The sequence below is a fragment of the Strix uralensis genome, chromosome 1 (genome assembly GCF_047716275.1).
Source record: "Strix uralensis isolate ZFMK-TIS-50842 chromosome 1, bStrUra1, whole genome shotgun sequence".
Taxonomy (NCBI): domain Eukaryota; kingdom Metazoa; phylum Chordata; class Aves; order Strigiformes; family Strigidae; genus Strix; species Strix uralensis.
In genome coordinates, this window is record NC_133972.1 from 122791200 (window position 1) to 122803416 (window position 12217).

The window sequence follows — 12217 nt, forward strand, 5'->3', positions numbered from 1 at the left end:
TTAGAAACCGTTCACGTACTTCTCCATACCTGTTCATTGAAAGTGATGGGAACAGCATTGGCGTAGGTTTGACTTGGTCTCTGTGGTCTCTAGCGTTTCAGCCCCTAATGTTGGTCACAATGGAAACTGCTGGTTTTGTTGGTGTTTGATACGGATGTTTTTAGATTTTTGAGAAGGCTGCTTCATACTGTACAATATAATATACTTTATGTTATAATTAATCTCTGTATAATGCAGTTTGATGTTCTAACTAATTCCAGCTGTATCCAGTATGGAGCCATCCGTTTGTGACAGGGATGATGAAACTCCATGGAGATTTCCTTTGGATTTGACATTTAATTAAATGCAGAGGGTGCTTCTTCACAGGTAAACTCTGTTTCATTTAGGGCAGAAAAATTAGCAGCAGTATTTGAATGAAAAGCAATAACCTTCCTTTTCAGACTTGGTTTTCCACAATATGGGTAATTTGAGTTAGAAACAATATCACTGAAGAGCTTGTTCTTGTGCTTTGTGCATCCCTGTTCCAGTCAACAAAGTAGCATGCATTGGAAAGCTTTTACCTTAAAGAATGAAGCCTATCAACTGTTCTTGATACTTTATGAAAAGGTTTGGGCTGAAAAATACTTTAGGGATCTAAATACTTTGTTCCCTTTGCAGTAATGTTGGTAGTATGTCCAGGCTCTTCAGGAGATAAGAAGTTGGGTTTTCTTTTTTTAAAAAAGCAGTCTTTAGAGAGTGATGCTATGATGGATTGAAGTAGTTTAAATTGTATTAGAAATCAAGAACTGTGCCAGCTGGTAATGTATAAGGTTTATTCTTGCACATAACAGTGCAAGACTTCAAGTTATAGGACATTTAATGCAAAATCTATTTCTCAGTTAGGATTTGTTGATGCTTACTTGCCTGCCCTAAAGAAGTTAATACAAAACTCAATTTCTGCAAAATTGCATAAAATCTGTAAAGTTCACTTGTGAAACTGTACTGACCCTTTGCAACACTATAACACCATTTCACTGAATTTTCCTTAAAAAATCTGAGGGAGGTAAGCAGACAAACTGAAATCTGAGCCTCAGATTTCCCCAGTGACACTTGTGCATCCTAAAATGTATTTCTTCCACAAGGGGTCAGTAGCACCCTCTGTGACAAGTTGCTTTTTTAATATAAGCACAAAGCAAACAAGGGATAAGGATAGTGATGATTGCATTAATATGTGGGTGGACCAGACCTCACTTGTCCCCTTCTTCAAGCAGGCTAAGTATAATTAGCTTATTTGCTGACTTCAGTAAGCACCATATTCTATCCTCTGACTCTCATGTGACATGAACATTGCTACTATTGATTAGGGCAAAGTTCCAGTGGAGTGTTTACCTTTAGCTCTAGTTGAAAGTATTCATTTAGTCTAGCTTTTTTTCAAAAGCATGCAGTTGGAGCAGATAAACTACATGAGAGAGCTTGTCCAGTGGGCAGGGGAAAAGAATTCCTGTATGAGTGTCCCACATATTCTTAATGATAGCTACAGTCTCCCTAGATGGCTAGAGCTGATTAATTTTCCACCCTATAGTAACACAGTTTATAGTTAAATATGCTTTGAAGCCTATCAGTCTGCTCAGTGGAAGGAATGTCCAGCTTCTCAAGGCTTCCCTGAGTATGCAGGTTACTTGGAGGCAGAAGTTTGAAGTAACTCATTATCTTTCTACCAAGAGGCTGAACAGACCAGACAGCTATTCCCTAGACAAAAATTTCCAACCCTTGTACAAAAGTCATATTTCACAAGTAGTAATCCAACATGGTCAGTGTTGTTCAGGTTGGCACAGGTTCTCACGCTTGCTGAGAACAAGGGACCTTCCTTAACCTTCATGTTTGCAAGTTATTCTTCTCTGTTTCGCATCTGTTACAGTTTTTGCATTTCATATCTTCAGTGCTTCCATCCCCCACTACTCAAGTCCTCCATTTCAATTCTTTCTGCATCTTTTTTTTGATAGCAGAAGTGTGTCCCTTCTTTCCTGATACATCCCTTCTCAATATAGTTGTTTCCTCTGTTACACTGAGGTTGGCACAGTGCTTTGACATAAGCACAGTGAGGCCCTGTCCACTCTTAATTGCATGTACTGACAGGAGGAATTCCTGAATTCAGTCTTAGCAAAATTTTACAGTAACTTCTCAACATCCCTTATTTCTCTGTGTTGGCAGTATCAGAAAGAGGTTTTGACTACCTCCTGAGGAAAGGGTAGGGGCAGTTCTTTTGGTCTAGCTACAACTGTTCTCAACCATATGAGGAAAATCAGAAATAAGTAGATGTTTCAGGATTGTTTGATTTTGTGGTTTGTGTTGGGTTTTTTTTCTTCCCATAAGCTGCCTGAAATTTTCATTGTATTTGTATCTCAGGTTTGGTTTTTAGTGACAATTTAAGGTGCTTCTCGGAGAAACTCACTCGGGATGAAAGTTACTGTCTCCCAGTTGTGTGTATCTTGCCCACTTAAGTTGCCTGGAGGTGGTCTGTTCAGTAGGATCACTTGCAAGAGCAGGGGTTGTTTGCGAAGAGAAGGGTTCTGTTATTGGGCTTCTTGCTGCCTCTGTAGAGAAGCATGAAAAAGTTCTACCTCTTTGAATAAAGTAAATCTGAAACCACATTCCAAGTAATACTCTTCTACTAAGATTTCATAATCCCTACTGTGTATATGATCATAAGTTATCTTGTGATATTCTGTATGAAAGCTATATAAAATTGATGGCTACAAGCTCTTTAGGAGGGATAGACAAGGAAGGAGAGGTGGTGGGGTGGCACTGTATGTTAGGGACTGTTATGATTGCTTTGAGTACAAGTGTAGTGAAGACAGGGTACAGTGTCTTTGCGTTAGAATTGGGGGAAGGCCAACAGGGCAGATGTTGTAGTAGGAGTCTACTATAGGCCACCCAACCAGGACAGAGAGGTGGATGAAATATTCTATAGGCATTTAGGAGAAATCTCACGATTGCTTGCCCTTGTTCTTCTGGGAGGCTTTAACTTCCCAGACATCTGCTGGAAATACAACACAGCAGAGCGGGACCAGTCCCGGAGATTCCTGGAATGTGTGGGAGACAATTTCCTGAGGCAGCTGGTGAGAGAACCAACCAGAGAAGGTGCCCTGCTGGATCTCCTCTTTGTGAACAGAGAAGGACTGGTGGATGATGTGACGGTTGGAGGCCGACTAGGGCACAGCGATCACGAAATAATAGAGTTCTCTATTCTTAGAGAGGCCAGGAGAGGGGGCAGCAGAACTGACATCCTGGACTTCCAAAGGGCTGACTTTGACTTGTTTAGGCACCTGCTTGAAGGGATCCCTTGGGAAACGGTCCTGAAGGGTATAGGGGTGCAGGAAGGCTGGGTGCTCTTTAAGAAGGAAGTGTTAATGGCTCATGAGTAGGCGGTCCTCAGGTGCTGTAAGAGAAGCCAGCGACAGAGAAGACCATCCTGGCTAAACAGGGAGCTTTGGCTGCACCTCAGGGAGAAAAGGAGAGTTTACAGCTTTTGGAAGAAGGGACTAGCCACTCACAGTGATTACAAAGAGGCTGTGAGGCTATGCAGGGTGGAAATCAGGAGGTCTAAAGCCCAGCTGGAAATTAATCTGGCTTCAGCAATCAAGGACAACAAGAAATGTTTCTATAAGAATGTGAGCAGCAAACGAAAGACCAGAGAGAGCCTCCATCCCCTGCTAGACGCAGGAGGAAACATGGTAACAAGTGATGAGAAGAAGGCTGAGGTGCTTAATGCCTTCTTTGCCTCAGTCTTTAATAACAAGACCAGTTGTATTGAGGGAATCCAGCCTCCTCAGCCAGAAGACAGAGACTGTGAGAACGACCCCCCTGCATTCCAGGAGGAGATAGTCAGTGACCTACTGCATCACATAGGCACACACAAGTCTATGGGACTGGATGGGATACACTCGAGGGTGCTGAAGGAGCTGGCTGGGGTGCTCGCCAAGCTACTTTCCATCATTTACCAGCAGTCCTGGCTGACCAGGGAGGTCCCAACAGGTTGGGAATTGGCCAATGTGATGCCCATCTATAAGAAGGGTCGGAAGGATGATCTGGGAAATTACAGGCCTGTCAGCTTGACTTCGGTGCCCGGGAAGCTGATGGAGCAGCTCATCCTGAGTACCATCATACAACACATGCGGGACAACCAGATGATCAGGCCCAGTCAGCATGGGTTTATGAAAGGCAGGTCCTGCTTCACAAACCTGATCTCCTTCTACGACAGGGCAACCTGCTTATTGGATGAGGGAAAGGCTGTGGATGTTGTCTACCCTGACTTTAGTAAGGCCTTTGACACCGTTTCCCACAGCATTCTCCTGGCAAAACCGGCTGCTCGTGGCTTGGATGGGCACACGCTTTGCTGGGTAAAAAACTGGCTGGATGGCCGGGCCCAAAGAGTTGTGGTGAATGGAGTTAAATCCAGTTGGCGGCCGGTCATGAGTGGTGTCCCCCAGGGCTCGGTTTTGGGGCCACTCCTGTTTAACATCTTTATTGATGATCTAGACGAGGGGATTGAGTGCACCCTCAGTAAGTTTGCAGATGACACCAAGTTGGGTGGGAGTGTTGATCTGCTCAAGGGTAGGGAGGCTCTGCAGAGAGATCTGGACAGGCTGGAGCGATGGGCTAAGGCCAACTGTAGGAGTTTCAATAAGGCCAAATGCCGGGTGCTGCACTTGGGCCACAACAACCCCCAGCAGCGCTACAGGCTTGGGGAGGAGTGGCTGGAGAGCTGCCAGTCAGAGAGGGACCTGGGGGTGTTGATTGACAGCCGGTTGAACATGAGCCAGCAGTGTGCCCAGGTGGCCAAGAAGGCCAATGGTATCCTGGCTTGTATCAGAAATAGCGTGGCCAGCAGGGACAGGGAAGTGATCTTGCCCCTGTACTCGGCACTGGTGAGGCCGCACCTCGATGACTGTGTTCAGTTTTGGGCCCCTCACTACAAAAAGGACACTGAATTACTCGAGCGTGTCCAGAGAAGGGCAATGAAGCTGGTGAAGGGTCTGGAGCACATGTCGTACGAGGAGCGGCTGAGGGAACTGGGGTTGTTTAGTCTGGAGAAGAGGAGGCTGAGGGGAGACCTCATCGCCCTCTACAGCTACCTGAAAGGAGGTTGCAGAGAGCTGGGGATGAGCCTCTTTAACCAAGTAATAAGCGGTAGGACAAGAGGTAATGGCCTCAAGTTGCACCAGGGAAGGTTTAGACTAGATATTAGGAAGTATTTCTTTACAGAACGGGTTGTTAGGTGTTGGAATGGGCTGCCCAGGGAAGTGGTGGAGTCCCCATCCCTGGAGGTGTTTAAGAGTAGGGTCGACATAGTGTTGAGGGATATGGTGTAGTTGGGAACTGTCAGTGCTAGGTTAACGGTTGGACTAGATGATCTACAAGGTCCTTTCCAACCTAGATGATTCTGTGATTCTGTGAAAATAAATAGCAATTATACAGCATTTATTTCCCACTGGGCATGTTATATAGTTTGTTGGCTTTGAAATACAATGGTATCATTCTTCCTCTCTTCTTCCTTCTTTGTGATCAGACCTGTAAAATAAAAGACTACTTCAAATCTATATAGGCACAGCTGCTTTTCCTAACACAAAGGCCTTAGATAAGCTGTTTCTAGTATAGCCTTACAATTCAAAGCATCACGCCAAGGTTTTTGGCTGTATTTGTCTTATCTATAACACATGGCACTTAAAGAACCTAATCATAATATGACTGGGTTTTAATCAGGTGATTCTGATTCTGTGTAAGGCTGAGGGAGTCTTCATGTAACTTCTGTCCTCTTAAACTATCCTCCCACCACTTCGTGTGGGGGGCATAGAGTCTGGAAGTACTTCACACCTTTTTGGGATAGAAAAGTGTGTTTGAATAAGGGCACAGGGAAACCTAAAACTAAACTACAGTCATAGGCCTAGTTCTTAGGAATTTTGTGAGGTGAGAAACTCAGTTGGCAAATTTGACTAAGAGCGGCATGGTCTCTTGAAGAGTTTTAGATTCTTCTGTTCCCTCTCTTGAGAGCTTGTGTCATGGATACATCGAATCCTGCTTGTAACCCTGCCATCTCCTTTATGTTGCATGCCCCACCACCCTGGATAGGTCCCTCAACACCAAATCTCCCTGGAGTAACATGTCCTATAGTTAAACTGGAACTATTCCACATGTGGAGAAGGAAGGTGTGGGAGGTAAAAACCAGTCCCTAATGCAGAAGTTATGGATCTGTTGTTCTACCTAATACAACTCTCTTCCCATGACACACACACAGGATGTAAAGGAGTGGGTGATCTTGACTTGGATTTACTGTGAACTCCGACTGTCCACAAACAGGCAGCAGTGTAAAAAAAGCTACTGCAGATCAGCTGCTCAGTAATTAGCTGTGTGAGGTGCTTGCCCTGCAGCAGGCAGTGGTTGGAGGCCACTTACACTTTTAAAGTGTTGCAGCCAAGTAGGATTGAGTGGGCCAAGCCCTCCAGGCATGTACTTGTCCTGAGCTGACATTGCTTTATTGGTAAGTAACGTGGAAGTGAATTAGATACGAAAAGCATATCTTCATTAACAAGATTGGGATAGTAGACATTTAATTTTAGGCTCTATCTGCTATGCTGAGTTTGGCAAGCTGTTTTTGAGCACTCCAGGAAAAGTTAGTCATTGGCTGATTTCATAGTTTTCCTTTTGTGCGTTTCTCAACTTTGAGGAGGTAGCCAAATAGTCTTCAGAAAAGGAAAAAACAAAAGGCACCTAGACAGGAGTATTTAACAAGGGAAGTATTTTTTTATTTTTCTTCTTTTTTCTCTCCACCTCTTCTGGATGGGAACTGCCTAGTTTTCATTTCCCTTGCCAATTTTCATTTAGCCAAAAATGCTGCCATAATTGCTGCTTGCTGTCTGGATTATTTGAAATCAAACATATATCCCCCGTGTCTGTCGCATCTGTTCCTGACCACCACCCTACCTCTCCCCAGAACACCCTTCCACAGGGTGCAAGGATACACTTCTGGGCTTATAGGAGAACTAGTATTATCCTCTGTAACTTTCCAGGCCGAGGAAAGGACTTTATTCTCTAATGTTGATTTGGTCTCTTTCTTTCTGTCCGTCTTCAATTATCAAATGTAGGGCTGCCTTACTTTTCTCAGATGGCATGTAATTTTGAGAGGGAATCAATGGTGGCGTCACTACTGTGCCTGGAATTCTTGGATTTGGCCCATCCTTTCTTACAAAATTAGGCCTGATTTTATTATCAGGTAGAGATGTTTAACCATTAAGTTTCCAACTGGAATGCTCATAGCAATATTAATAGAGGTGGCCTGGGGCTGTCAGGATTTCTAGGGAATATAGATAAGGGCTTAGCTCATTCTAGGTTAAGCTCTTCCCTGTCATGACCAAATGCTAAGTTGGGCAATGCTCTGTGAACTGCAGTGTTATACCTCTGCTTGAAGGGTAGGTATAGCTTAAGATACCTTCGTGATACAAATACCATGTCAGTAGTAGCTAGCAGTGAGAGCAGAAGTGCAGGGCATCCATGATAACATAATAATCTTTATAAGCTAGTATAGGCTGTCTTGAAGGGTAGCTAGCCTGAGAGGAGGTCAATAATACTGCGGGGAACCTGGACATAGACCACTGCATGGTGCTTGGTACATTTACCCCAAAACTCTAGAACAAGGCTGCTAAGAAGCTGTGTGTATCCTTGGATTGGTTGTCAGTGGATTAGAAACAAGGGTATTTAAAATACTCCAATTTTCAATGTTTGAGTGAAAGTGTCCCTCCCCACACTTTATTAATTTATTTCCTCCTGATACGGAAAGAACATCTGAGGGAGGAAGAGAAGCTAACTAGCCTAGCTTATTTTGCTGTGAACTGTGTACATGCAGCATTGAAGACCTCTGTAGATAGCTGTGAGTCTGGACAGGCAAAAAAAAGGGGGAGAAGGGGGGAGGAGAGAGAGGTCTTTAATGATGTGTTAGGTTATTGATGGAATTTCTAACCCAGAGGAGAACTGCCTGCCGTGAAGCTGTGGTGGGTAGTGTTGCCCACAGTTACCACTTGTTTGTGCGTAGTTCATTTTTATTGTTCAGGTCAAAGATAAGCTGGTGGCTTTGTTAAGTGTGGTGACTAGCTGGGAAGAGCAGCGTGATTCTGCTCAGCACAGCTGCCAAAACTGGAGCAAGCCAAGGGAAAGCAGTTCTTTTGTCAGGGACAGAAATGTGGTCTGACACAGCTTTCTTATCAAAGGGAAGGATTTTTCACTTCAGGAGGAAGTTTGGCTGGGAAGGCATTGGATAACTTTTTCAGCTCTGTGGGAAGTCCTCTATAAATGTGTTTTCCATGAATATAATAGTTCTGCTCCTGACCCTCCTCTGGAGAGAACGTTCGTGGCTGTAGATGCGGGAAATAATGTAAAGTTGACTAAAATGCAATCTGAGTACGTCAGCAAACACACCTTGCGTGCTCACAGCCAGGAGCCATTTGCTCTTGGCTCATGCCATAGGGCAAGCAAAAACTGGTTCTCTTTTTTTTTTTTCTAATTTTTAATTCCAAGTGTTTCTGAAGTTTCCCTTGATCCTTTCCAAGCCATGAGGTTTTAATTGATTTAAAACCTAGCCTTTTCTTTTGGTGAACACTTTGTGTAGCAAGAGCTATTTGTTTGTGTTCCAGCTTTAAACTTGGACAATTTTGTTTAAACATTAAGAACCTACATGTATTACAGAGAAATTGCTCTAATAGAGTTGGAGAAACAAGCCGTCTTCTCATTGAGGCCATTAGACTGGGATTTGTGAGATTTGGTTTCCATGGGTTTCCTGTGAGTCTTAAGTCACTTAGCTCTGTGTTTCCCCTCTTTCCTGTGTGTGAAATGGGAAAAATGCTGTTTGGGGGTACTAAAAGAAATCTGCTGGTGCATGCAAAGAAGCCTACAAAGGCATAAATGAGTTCCTAAGTAACTGAAATGCCTTCCATGCCAGCAGGCACATGGTGGTGTACCAGGTCAGTTTAGTGTTTACCTGATGAAAAACTAAAACCTAGTGCTTGTGTTACTTCATAGTCTTGCCAAAAAATGAATTGGCATAAAATTAACTAACATCTTCCACTGCCCAAGCAGTGGGAGTTATTAATTAACTAGTAATTATATACAAATGTATGTTTTGTTATACTTAACAAGTAACCATTGATCATTATTATTAAAGCTGTTAATGGAAGAAAGCTGTATTGAATACAGGTACTGCGTTACAACATTAAGCGAGCTGACAGAATGCCAGCTTTTTGGTGGCAATGTTTTTCTGAGTTTCTGTCTCTTGGTCATCTTGTCAGTGCACTGAATCATTTTAGTAATGACTCTCTGAAACTCGACCTGCCACAGCCAGTGGGTGTCACTGCAAGCATTGGAGTGAGGGAATATCAATTTTGGGGAGAAAGAATAAAAGTTCAAGTGTAAGTTTGTTTGGCTTTTTTTTTTTGAGCTAGAAATAAATACAGAAAAACAGATAAATTATATCCTTGCTTACTAACTGTGTAGTTACCAAGATGTTTCTTGGAGATGCTTAAAAAGGGTTTGAAATGCTTTAAAAAATTTTTTTAAATAAGTATCCCAGATGGCTATGGCCAGATCCTCTTATAGAAGTCGTGTCACTGCCAACTTGCATAGTCATGCAGGCCCCAAATGCCCACTTGCTTCCTAGTGCTGAATCTTATGCACCTCATGGATGACGTTGATTAAAAGAAAAAAAAAACCAAACAAAAAAAAACCCCACAAAAACCAGAGCAGGCTTTCCTTAAATCCTTTAAAACCACTTATATGAAATTCTTGGTGTTTGCAGATCTAAATGCTAAAGGTCACTCTGCCTCAAAGCACCCATCTTCCCCAGACAGCTCGCCATCCCCAAAACCAGACTAGCTCTGAAGCAAATGCCCTTTCAAGCGGTTGCCGCAAGAAGATGTGCATATACCCTCTTGGCCAGCCCTCCACCTCCCACCCTCGCACAAACAAACCAGCCGTGCACAAGCTTTGAACTGTTTACATGATATACGTTACCTAACGGTGCCTGCACTTTTGGAAGGGCCTCTCTTACACAGGTCGTTGCTAAGGCCCGCGTTGTCTCTGCCTATGTTATCATGAGGATGACAGTTTAAACAGGCCTTATCGCTGTGTATTCAATCAAGGTTTATGAGGGCTGATAAAGATGTCACCTAGTTGCTTTCTGTGTTCATTAAAACCCTATTCCCCAGTAGGACTTTGCTGTATTATCAGGTTTTTTTCCCTTTCTTCACTGATTTTTAGCTATCTTCTGAAAAGAGGTACATGTAGCAGGGGGAAGCGTCATGCTTACTTTAGTATTTCTAATATTTCTGTGGGGAAGAATTAAAAAACAACCCAAATTAGTAGCTTGGTTGACACAACCCTATCTGTATTTAATATCTTATGTTATCATAATTGCTGATTTAATAATTCAGTAAACTTTCCTAAGTTTAGCTTACACATGGCAGTAAAGTGACTTGTGTGCACTTTATCTGCTGTGCTGTGTTGCTGCTGAAGCTGCCTCAGGAGGGGCTTGGTGCTACTCAGTTGTGATACAGGATGTTGTAGACTGAGCTCCCATTGCTGTTCTTCCTGATCAATGGAGACCGTATTTGCAGCACAGAAATGTAAGCCTTGCTGACCTATTGTTTTGGTTGTATGTCAAAGTTGAAGAAATTATTGCAATAAATAGGTAGTCATATAAAATGCATCAGTACTTTTCAGGTTATCTGGCTGTGATGAACAATGATAGAAGGGAGTTAAAGATTAAGTCTTTCTTTGTCTTGTCCTGTAAGCTCCTTCATTTCAAAGTGGGTGTTTTTCTCAACCCATGTCCTTTTCTTAGCTATAGTTTGAAATAAACACATTGTCCTAATTGTATCTAATACATACAATTCTGCCAACCTTCAGAAAAATCTCATTTCTACAGTGAGCAGAAGTTACTTAGTTGCATTTTTGTTGTTTAAGTAAACTTTGTTGTAAAACAAAACAGGTATACAAAACTGTAATGAAAAATTATTAGTTGCAGCTGTTTGCTGTATAATAAAAGAGGGAAATGTCAAAGGAATCTATTGACTAAAAAGAATTGAAAATATCTGACAGACTCAAGACCCCAGTTCAGGCACAAATCAATTGAGATGAAGCATGCATGTTTAGGATCTTTTGAAAAATGAGAAGAAACTGAATATTCAATTGATTCCTTAGATCTCCAGGTCATAGTAAATTCCTATTATTTACACTGCAGCATATTGGCCCTCTCTGCATCCTATAAACTTTTTGAATACTAATGGCTGTCGGCATTTCAGAAATTATTCTTTCACTTTGCTTACAATTTTGCTGCTGCTGGCAAGCATTGGACTATCAAAGGTTTTAATGCTGTGCATGTGCATTTCATAATAAAATGTTATTCTATGAGGATAATAACACTAGAGATCAGTAATAAAATGAAAAACAGAGCCTCTCCACCATCACTTGTTAACACTTCTAATGATTGTTTGCTTATTAGCACTGATTTGTTATATGCTTCCATTTTAGCTCTATGCTGGCTGGCCTAAGCATGAGGCACTTGTGTGTGTATATATAATACTTCTGAATAGCTGTGCTGGCCTACTGATCTCTGCAATAAAAATTACTGTAGCATGATTTGGTCTGCTTTTTATGAAATGTTTTATATCAGAACCTATTGTTGACCCCTGCCTTATCAATTAACTGTTTGCCTTTAAACAGTAGTCACGGTACTCTCTAGAATATTTGCCTGGGATGAAGCTATTTTACCTGGTGCACTGGTGTCTGTTTAGTCTTAACCATGAAATACTCTCTGGTCATCCAGAAGTATGATATTTTTTGAAGCAGAATTGCTGATTTGTGCCAGTAGGATCCCTGGAATATAGCAGAGAAGAGTCCAGTGTGACCCTTAGGTGTTGCACCTTAGTGCTTCATAAACACAACACTGTGCTTTCTATATTTTGTTCTTTATGCAGAACATCTATGGGCTCCAGAAGGAGATTGAGTCCACTTTACTAATGTATTGTGCAGACAAATAACAAAAATATAGGTTTTGCTGAAGACTGTACACAGCAATGCCATCTACCTGCCTGCTTTTTTGAAGGAAATGTATTTGGACAACTCCATCTTCTGATTTGGGTATCTCTAAGAAACCTTTATTCATATTTAAGATTTTCTATAATTTTTTTCTGTG

At 42.2% G+C, this 12217-nt stretch overlaps 1 long non-coding RNA gene across 1 annotated transcript; it reads left to right on the plus strand.

Moving 5' to 3' along the window:
* The first annotated feature begins 5195 nt into the window (after positions 1 to 5195).
* On the plus strand, positions 5196 to 11661 carry LOC141947811 (uncharacterized). The gene is made up of 2 exons (XR_012630269.1): positions 5196 to 7555; positions 7594 to 11661. It is a non-coding gene; the product is annotated as an uncharacterized LOC141947811 (long non-coding RNA).
* Positions 11662 to 12217: the final 556 nt, after the last annotated feature.